We start from the raw sequence: 9,496 nt of genomic DNA on the forward strand, positions 1-9,496 counted from the left end.
GGATGTTGTCAGGATTTATTTATGGCATTAAAGTCCTAGTTATGTCAAGGGGCCTCTACCAAGTGTGGTCCAATGATTTCTCCATCTTTAGTCCTCAATTTCAAGTGTTTCTTGTCACGATTCCCAAACACTTCCAAAAATATCACCCGTCCTGAAAAATGGATAAATACATGCATAGTTACATGCACATGTACTTCTGTATATGAATTTTATTAGTGAAGGAAGTAGAGCACTTTAAAGAAAGTTTTGTGGCTGCTAATGTATTGACATTGAAAGACACTTCTGGATTTTTTTTTTCTTTTTAATTACTCAGATTGCACTCTCTCCCTCTCGCTCCGCACGAGGGCGGAGAAGAATGATCATCAATGGCAAGTGGCAGTTGCAGAGAGGCAGCGCAGGGAGCCGGCTTCACGCTCAGGAGAGAATGCTGCTCCTCCTCCTCGTGGTTTTCGGTGCTCTACACGATCAGAGAAACTTCTCTAGTCATGAACTATAGAAATGATCCCAGAAAGTATAGTCTTGACATTTCTGGATTAACATAATATTCTAGTTTTTAGTTATGCTAGCTAAAGACTGTGGGATGCTTCCTTAACATTAACCCGGACTTAGGAAACTGCATTGGGAGACCAATTTCCTTTTGAGCCTAATGCTCATTTGCATCTGGCCCATCATTAACTAACTCTGTGACCTTGAGTTGGTGAATCACCTCTCTGAACCTCACTTTTCTCACTTACTAAATGGGGGCATTTAGAGCACCTCCCTCATTAGGCTGCTGTGAGGATGAAAGAAATGAATTGCAAAATGTTTTGAATAGCATCTGCCCCACAGAAATCATAGTAACTCTACATTCATATGTTTTCTTCTTTATTTTTGACAGTGCTTGCTTGCTTTTTTGTCCAGATAACTATTATTGTTCTGCCACATTTATTACTTGGATTCTTGAGAGGAAAGAGATCACAATTACTTGAGATGTGGCAAAAAAATTGGCCCAATGCATAGGGGAGAATAGTTTCTATAGAGATGATAAATAACATCCTGAATTTGTATTAGACAGTTAAGAAGGAACATGACCATGACTCTCATAAAAATATTTTTAAAAATACAAATGTTTCCATCAACTGCTTCAAAATTAAGACAAAAAGATGAGAAGTCTAATCAGTTCTTATTTTTTCCCTCCATAGAGTTTCAATCTCACGAAATATAAGGACTTCCAATTGAAAATGTTGTTATTATTTTGGTGTTTGGTGGAATATCTGCTTCTGTGCTGAATGAGAATAGGGGGGAGTGTAGGAATCATGACTCATCTTTTAATGATGGTTTCTTTTATTGAATGTGCATAAATATAAGACGATTTATTTATATAAAGTATTTTAATACTTGCCCTGACAGGCACAATGTAGGAGCAAACTGCTGTTGGTGTATACAGGTTGCAGGGACAGGTTACTTCTCACATGGAATTGAAGAGTAGTTTCTTGTTTAGGGAGTAGAGTTTGGGCTAGTCCTCAGAGGATTACTAAGATTTTGTCTAGAGTACATCTAAAAGAAACATCATCGAGTATAACTGTTAGTCAATTTTATGCTGAAAAGTGGAAACATAGCAATTAACATTTTAATTTTGTTTCCCCCAGTCCAGCCTTATTTCTTACTTCATTGGATAGACTCTAGGAAAGGGGAGAAGTCCGATGCAGAAAATCCCAGCCCATATTTAGTTTTATTCTCTTAGCAACTGTATTTAAATGTGCTGAAGTAAATGTTACACAATTTATTTTTTAATGAAATATCATTTCGTTGTTCTTATTGGTTCGTGTGAATGCCCTAGAGGGCAGTCTTTGTTATGCCTATGGATGGACTCCCATTTGGAAATCGGGCTTTCTGTGCCTGCACACACAGGAGATGATACACACGAAGTAAGGGAGCCAGGCGAGGCCCTGGGATGAGGAATCAACAAGGCAGAAGCCCTTATGCAACCAAGGCCCCTAAACACTTGATAATATGATTTATCTATCACATCTTTACTCAGCATCTTCTTCCAGCCTTCAGTGAAGTGAAGCCCAAGCTTACATGATTGTTAGGGGCTGGCACAGTGGTTCTGATGCTCTGTACAATAGAACAAAACATTGGCTTGTCCCGCACCATCCTTAAGTTTGTGTCCACTGTTGCAGCCACTGTGTCAATCCATCTTGTTGAGATCTTCCTCTTTTCCATGGATCTTCCACTTTAGTAAGTATGCCATCTTTTCCCAAGAACTTGTCCCTCCTGATAAAATATGCAAAGTGTATGAAACAATGTCTTCCCATCCTCCTTTTTAAGGAGCATTCTGGTTTTGTATCTTCCAAGACAGATCTGTTCATTCTTCTGGAAAGCCATGATCTATGAAAACTAGAACTGTATAGAACTATATTTCAAATGGATCAGTTAATCAGTCTTTATTTTTTAAATTTTAATAAATCATTTTACTGGGGGCTCTTACAACTCTTATAACAATCCACGCATCAATTGTGTCAAGCACATTTGTATATATGTTGCCATCATCATTTCCAAACCATTTCCTTTCTTCTTGAGCCCTTGGTATCAGCTCTTCTTTTCTTATTCATAACAAGATGCTTTGAGAGAAGTTTTCTACTCCTGTAAAGGTTACAGTCGCAGAAATCCACAGAAGCAGTTCTACTCTGTCCTACACGGTTGCTATGAGTTGGAAATGATTTACTGGCGTGAGTTTGGTTTTCTAGAAGTGATGTAAGGAGCCCTACGGGTACTGTGGGGGAATCAGAAGGTTGGCAGTTCAAACTCATGAGCTGTTCCTCAGGAGAAAGAAGAGGCTGATAAATCTGAAACACTGTACAGGGTTGCTGTGAGTTGGGATGGATTCTAAGGCAGTAGTAGTTGGTTAAGTGGCAGAAACTATAAATATTAACTGAAAGAGTGGTGGCTTTTCATCTTGGAAGAAAGGTCAGGCAGCTTACTTCTGAAAAATTGGTCCTTGGAAATCCTGAGGAGCACAGTTCTATTCTGACACCGCCCCCCTACCCCCATCTCTACACACACACACACACACACAGAGCTAACAAGCTGGTTCTGATTCTTACCAACCCTCTATAGAGGGATTCTGAGACTGTCGACCTTGGCCTTGCGGAGAGCAGTCAGCCTCATCTCTGCAGACCTTGTGGAGAGCAGCCTGATGCTATCTCACAGCCCACCAGGGGCCCTTTTCTGACACACTCAGGGCTGCTCTGGACGTCCCAGCATCAGAAGTAAGAATACAATCAGGCTGGACTAGAGAAGGTCAAACCAACACTTCTTCATTGTTATTCACCAAGATCAGACTAAGGTAAATATTTAAATTATTTTCTTCCCCCCATTCCAGAGGAGCCCTGAGGCTTATGAATTGGGCCGCTAACGGTCAAGTTTGGACTTCTTAGCGGCTCCTCAGGAGATAGATGAGGATTTCTGCTCCTGCAACGATTTACACTCAGAAACCCCCAGAGCTGGTCCTCCTTTGTCCTATAGAGTCGCTAGAGTCCCTGTGAGTCAAAAGCGACCAAATGGCAGTGAGTTTGACTTGAGGTGACCTTGGCTTCCTTCTAGCGGCTTTGGCCGGATTTGGGCAAAGCCACAGTCCTAAGGACCCATGTAAACCGGGTCTGGTCAAACAGATTGGAATGTGCTTTTTCCCTGACCCTAGTGTAGCTTTTGATAACTGGGCAGAGGGCAAGGGAGGGACACAGGGAGATTCTGTGCACATGGCTTGCCCCCTAAGGGACTCTGATTTCCCAACTGCTGTCAGCACTTTTCAATAATTGTCCTGACTTCACGAGCTTCCTCTTTAGCTCTGTTGTGTGGAGTCCCGAGGTATCCTGTTTACATCACCTTTCTCCCAGAACCACCCGCACTGTAGGCGGGAGCATATGGGGAGTAGGGGAACCAAGAGAAAGCAGGGCATAGCGACCCCGGACAGTGAAGGGCGGTGGCTTATTGGCAAAGCTCGTTGAAGCGTATCCTGGAAGGGAAGTGGGACTAGAAGTTACACACGTCCAGCGTGCTTGAAATTGAACAGGGATATTGTCATCACGAGCCTCAGCCTCGGGCAGGGAGGGAGGAGGAGAAGGTAACCTTCGGAGATGCAGTCAGTGGCAGCAGTTTGACTCAGTCTGTTGGCAAGGAACATGAGCTTGTGCTCCTTTCCAATCGGCTGTAGAACTTCCTTGATCACAGCAGAGCCGACAGTAATTGCAGCACTACCCACTTTCCCTGAGGGCACATGTTTTCTTCCTCCCCCGTTTCCATCTTATTTTTCCTTTGATTCAAATGTTCTATGTAACTGTTGAGACCTAGAGAGACTATGCTTCTTTTGTAGTGTCTTTACAAACAACAAGAGTGGATTTCACTTACCAGAGGACACGGATCAAGCCTGCTTTGAAAGTATGATCTATGTATGTATGGATTTATACATATAAACACATACCTATAAACCTAACTAATACATATGATAAGTGTATGTATATATATTATATGCATGTATATAGCATTCTTATATAGCAAATACATTTCACTAGCCAATAGAAAAACTTTTTTTTAATTGTTCTATTGGCTATTGCAATTCATTTTGCTTTTTTTTGAGTCAAGTGAGAAGCGTTATACCTGTTGGTGTTGTGGGAAACTGAACTTATCCAACCTCACTGAGGAATGTTAAAGAATGTGACTAATCATACATGCTAGCTAAACACACTATTGGGGCAACTGTAAGAAGTACTGAACAAAGAATCACAAAAATAAGAACAAAAAGCCACGATTAAAAAAAGTATGGCCAAGAAACAGGATGTCAGAGTAAGCTCCATGTAACTACTGGTACAAACAGAATAATAACAGTCTGTTTACTGAAAATTGGATGATCAGCTTTGGCTTCCATTCCTTGTATGATATTAAGAATCTACCATAGCTCTGCTGCCACTTGTTCATCGGCATGAATTTAGGTTTTTTGGTTGGTTTTGTTTGTTTCTTGGCTCAATAATAAGTTACTTCATTATTTATTAATTAGCCTATTCTTTTGGGTTTTAGTTTTCTCTCTCTCTCTCCCCTCAACCCTCATCGCACCCTCACCAGTGGTATTGAGTAAGTATCATTCTGTATGTTGTTTTGGGAACCAGGTGGTCCTAGGTTCAAATTCTGTGTTCTGCCACTTCAAAAAACTCAAAACTCACCGTCATCAAGCTGATTCCAATTAATCATGTAGGGCTCCCAAGACTGTAAGTCTTTAAGAGAGCAGACAACCTCATCTTTTCCCCAAGGAGCAGTTAGTTAGCAGTGCTGCACTTAGGGCCTCACTAGGGTTCCTTGTTCTGCCACGTACCATCAGGAATACTGATAAGTGTTAACTTCTCTAAGTTTGGGTTTCCTCATTTGTGAAACTGGAATAATTATTACTACCTTGTGTACGTCCTAAACATTAGAAATACTTGTGTAAAACATCTGGGATGTAATACTTAATACCCCTTACATATTTCATAATTATATACTTCTTACATAAAAGAAATATATAATTACTTACGTATTATTACTTAATACCCCTTACATATTTTGTAAATGAAAGGTGTGTTAAGCAAATCCAAAGAAACATATATGTGTAAGAGAGAGCTTAATATCAAGGAGTAATTATATCACAAGAAAACATCCCAGTCAAATCCACCTCAACTCCATAAGTCTGATACTAGCCCATAAGTCCCTCTTTGGATTCACGAAGCCACATGCAATGATGCAGAATGCAAGTAGATCACTGGCCAGTGGGTGAAAAGTCTTGTGGATCCAATGGTAGTAAAAGCATCTCAGGGCTCTTGCAGGTGGCTTCTCAACAGGAAGACAGAGAGAGAGCAGAGGTTCCCAGGACCATAAGAAGGCCATGCCCACAAGGAGCCACCATCAGGCTGTGATATGATTAACAGGCTAGACTCCACCCCTATAATTCAAGTTGACATGAAATTATGTAATTACCACAAAAGGAATACTGCTCTTTCCAAGATAAGTAAAATTGTGGTATGCTTCTTGTGTGGAATATTCTCTATACAAAACTCACTGCCATTGAGTTGATTCCAACCAATTCACAAGAGAGATTTCAAAAGAAGATGAAAGGGAAACACAGTTACTGTATCAAAAGGAATTAATCAAAGTTAACCCATGAGTTAGTTAATTGTGCCAGCCTGGCCGATAATCACATGTAGGGCTGGTTGAAAGGCGGAGGGATAAATGAGTGGTGAAGCCTCGCCTTTCTAGTTCTCGGGTCTCTTGTTTTGTGATGGTTGCATCGGGTTGCAGCTGCCTTAGCAGCTCCCTGCTTCAGCTTGCAAGATTGACTTCCTACAAGACATCCCCAAGGAGAAGCCGTATGGATCTATCCCGATGCAGCCCTGGGTGCTGGAGCAGCCATGTGGAGACCCCTGCCAGTGCTGAGATGCTTACAGTTCACTGACTCAGCTTTCCTCCTGCAGTCGGCATTATTGCCTCTGTTTTGTGAGGTGAAGGACTTTGTGGACTGGTGTTGGGTATGGGTTAATGTTGGACTTGTGGGCTTGGGCAGCATTGGGTTGGGATGTTTTCATGATGCACATTTTCTTTGCATAAAACTCTCTCTTATACATCAGTTGCTGTGGATTTGTTTCTCCAAAGTACCCAGACTAATACAACCCATCTCAAGAGATAGAATATAATCAAGAACCAATGGTTTTGAAGGACGAAGTCAAAGTAGCATTTAAGGCATCAGTACAAAAGAAGTTTCCAGGAATTGACAGAATATCAATTGAAATGTTTCAAAATGGATAGAGCATAGTCAAAATCAGAAAAGGTGTGTGCCAGGGCTGTATCTTTTTACCATACATATTCAATCTGTGGAAAGAGCCCTGCTGGTGTAGTGGTTACACGTTGGGTTGCTGGCGACAAGGTCAGCAATCCAAAACCACCAGCCACTCCTTGGAAGAAAGATGGGGAGTGGAGACCCAAAGCCCATTTATAGGCCCCTGGACATCCCCTTACAGAAAGGTCTCAGGGAGGAGATGAGCCAGTCAGGGTGCAGTGTAGCAACTATGAAACATACAACTTTCCTCTAATTCCTAAATGTTTTCTCCTCCCCCACTATCATGATCCCAATTCTACCTTGCAAGTCTGGCTAGACCAGAGGATGTACACTGGTACAGATAGGAACTGGAAACACAAGGAATCCAGGACAGATGATCCCTTCAGGACCAGTGGTGAGCATGGGGACACTGGGAGGGTGGAGGGAGGGTGGGGTAGATAGGGGGAACCGATTACAAGGATCTGCATATAACCTCCTCCCTGGGGGATGGACAACAGAAAAGTGGGTGAAAGGAGGCATCGGACAGTGTAAGATATGACAAAATAATAATTTATAAATTATCAAGGGTTCATGAGGGAAGGGGGAACTGGGAGGGAGGGTTAAAAAATTAGAAACTGATGCCAAGGGCTTAAGTGGAGAGCAAATGATTTGACAATGATGAGGGCAATGAATGTACAAATGTGCTTTACACAATTGATGTACTGATGGATTGTGATAAGAGTTGTATGAGCCCCTAATAAAATGATTTAAAAAAAAAGAAAGACGGGGATTTCTACTCTCATAAAAAGTTACAGCCCCACAGTGTCATTATGAGTGGCATCCAATGGATTGCAGTGGTTTTGTTGTTTGTTTGTTTTCATTTGGATTCAGTCTGTGTGCTGAGCAAATAAGGGGAGTAGCTGGACTACCGGAAGAAGAACCTGGCATCATGACTGGAGGAAGCCTCCTTAACAACCTGTGATACTCAAATGACACATCCCTGCTGGCTACAAGTTAGGAAGATTTGAGGTTCTTGTTAATGAAGATCAAAGAATACAGCCTTCAATATGGATTACAGTGCAATGTAAAGAAAACAAAAATCCTCACAACTGAGTCAATAAACAACATGATGACAGACAGAGAAAAGCTTGAATTTGTCAAGGATTTCATTTTACACGGATGTGCAAACCACGTTCATAAAAACAGCAGTCAAGAAATCAAATGTCATATTGCATTGAGTAAATTTACTGCAAAAGACATCTTTCGAGAGTTAAAAAGCAAAGAAATCACTTTGAGGACTACGGTGTGTCTGACCCGAACTTGGTATTTTCCATCACTTCCTATGCATTTGAACGCTGGGCAGTGAATAAGGAAAACCAGAGAAGAATTAATGTGTTTGAATTATAGTGTTGGTGAGGAATATCGGAAGTATGATGGACTTCCACAAGAACAAATAAGGCTGTCTTGGAAGTGGCGATTCCAGAATGCTCCTTTTAATTTTCTTTTGTCTCAAGTTCTTCACACATGTTGGACATGTTATCAGTGGAAACCATCTTTGAAAAAGAATATCATGCTTGGTAAAGTAGAACATCAATAACCAGGAGGAAGATTCTCAAGATTTATTGTCACAGTGGCTGCAGCAATGGGCTCCAACATAGCAGCAAATATGATGATGGCACAGAAGGGGACAGTGTTTTGTTTTGTTGTACACAGGGTCACACATATTGTACATACACCAGAATGTTCCTTTGAGACAAGGATATCAAGACTTCATCTTACACACTGTGGACATAACATCAGGAGAGACCAGTCCTTGGAGAGAGAAGGCATCATTCTTTCTAAACTGGAGGGGCAGCGAAATAAAGGAAGACCCTCAACAAGATGGATTGACACAGTGGCTGCTACAATGGGCTCAAGCACAGGAACAATTGTGAGGCTGGCACATGACTGTGCAGTGTTCTATTCTGTAGTGCGTAGGGCACCTAACACGACATAATATTGCCATTCATTACACTGTGTAGTTTTGGCTTGAGAATCAACAATGAACTATTAGGTCAAAATAGAGAATCCAAACAGATTCACTCATTATTGAGATTGGTTACTCTGCAGACAAGTCAGGAAGGAATAACCTTTACAAATGAATTGTGGTGAGTTAACTGGATGTACATGAAAAGGAAAAAAGTGAGTACCGATCCATTTCAACACCATATTAGGAAATAAGTTCCAAGTCGATTTTAGATTTTGGTTAAAATTTAAAAATACAGGAGAAAGAAAGGTAGACATGCATACAACTACCAAGAATGAACGAGGAACTAGGAGCAGAGCTTGTCCTTTGAATCCAGGATCCCTGCTCTGGGAAACTCCAAGAGCCAGAAGAAGATTGATGGCAAAATCTTCCCTCAGAGCCAATGGAGAAAGTGTTTCTTCCCCAAGAGCTGCTGCAATGAATTTGGACTTCTAGATTCCTAAATAAATTTGATTGTTAAAGCCCAAAAATAATAATAATAAAGTTTCTAAAGGAAAATATAAGATAAAATCATGATAGTGAGACATATATTTTGTTCTTTAAAAATTTATTTATTTATTTATTTTTATTTTTTAATCGTTTTATTAGGGGCTCATACAACTCTGATCACAATCCATACACACATCAATTGTGTAAAGCGCATTTGTACA

The 9,496-nt window shown here is 40.9% G+C and overlaps 1 non-coding gene across 1 annotated transcript; it reads right to left on the reverse strand.

Annotated features, from left to right (window-relative positions):
• Nucleotides 1–307: 307 nt before the first annotated feature.
• On the reverse strand, nucleotides 308–521 carry LOC115868108. The gene has a single exon (XR_004045417.1). It is a non-coding gene; the product is annotated as a small nucleolar RNA U3 (small nucleolar RNA).
• Nucleotides 522–9,496: the final 8,975 nt, after the last annotated feature.

Source organism: Echinops telfairi, unplaced genomic scaffold (genome assembly GCF_000313985.2).
Source record: "Echinops telfairi isolate 266 unplaced genomic scaffold, ASM31398v2 ScPeMD7_6;HRSCAF=24_1, whole genome shotgun sequence".
In the NCBI taxonomy this organism is placed as follows: Eukaryota; Metazoa; Chordata; class Mammalia; order Afrosoricida; family Tenrecidae; genus Echinops; species Echinops telfairi.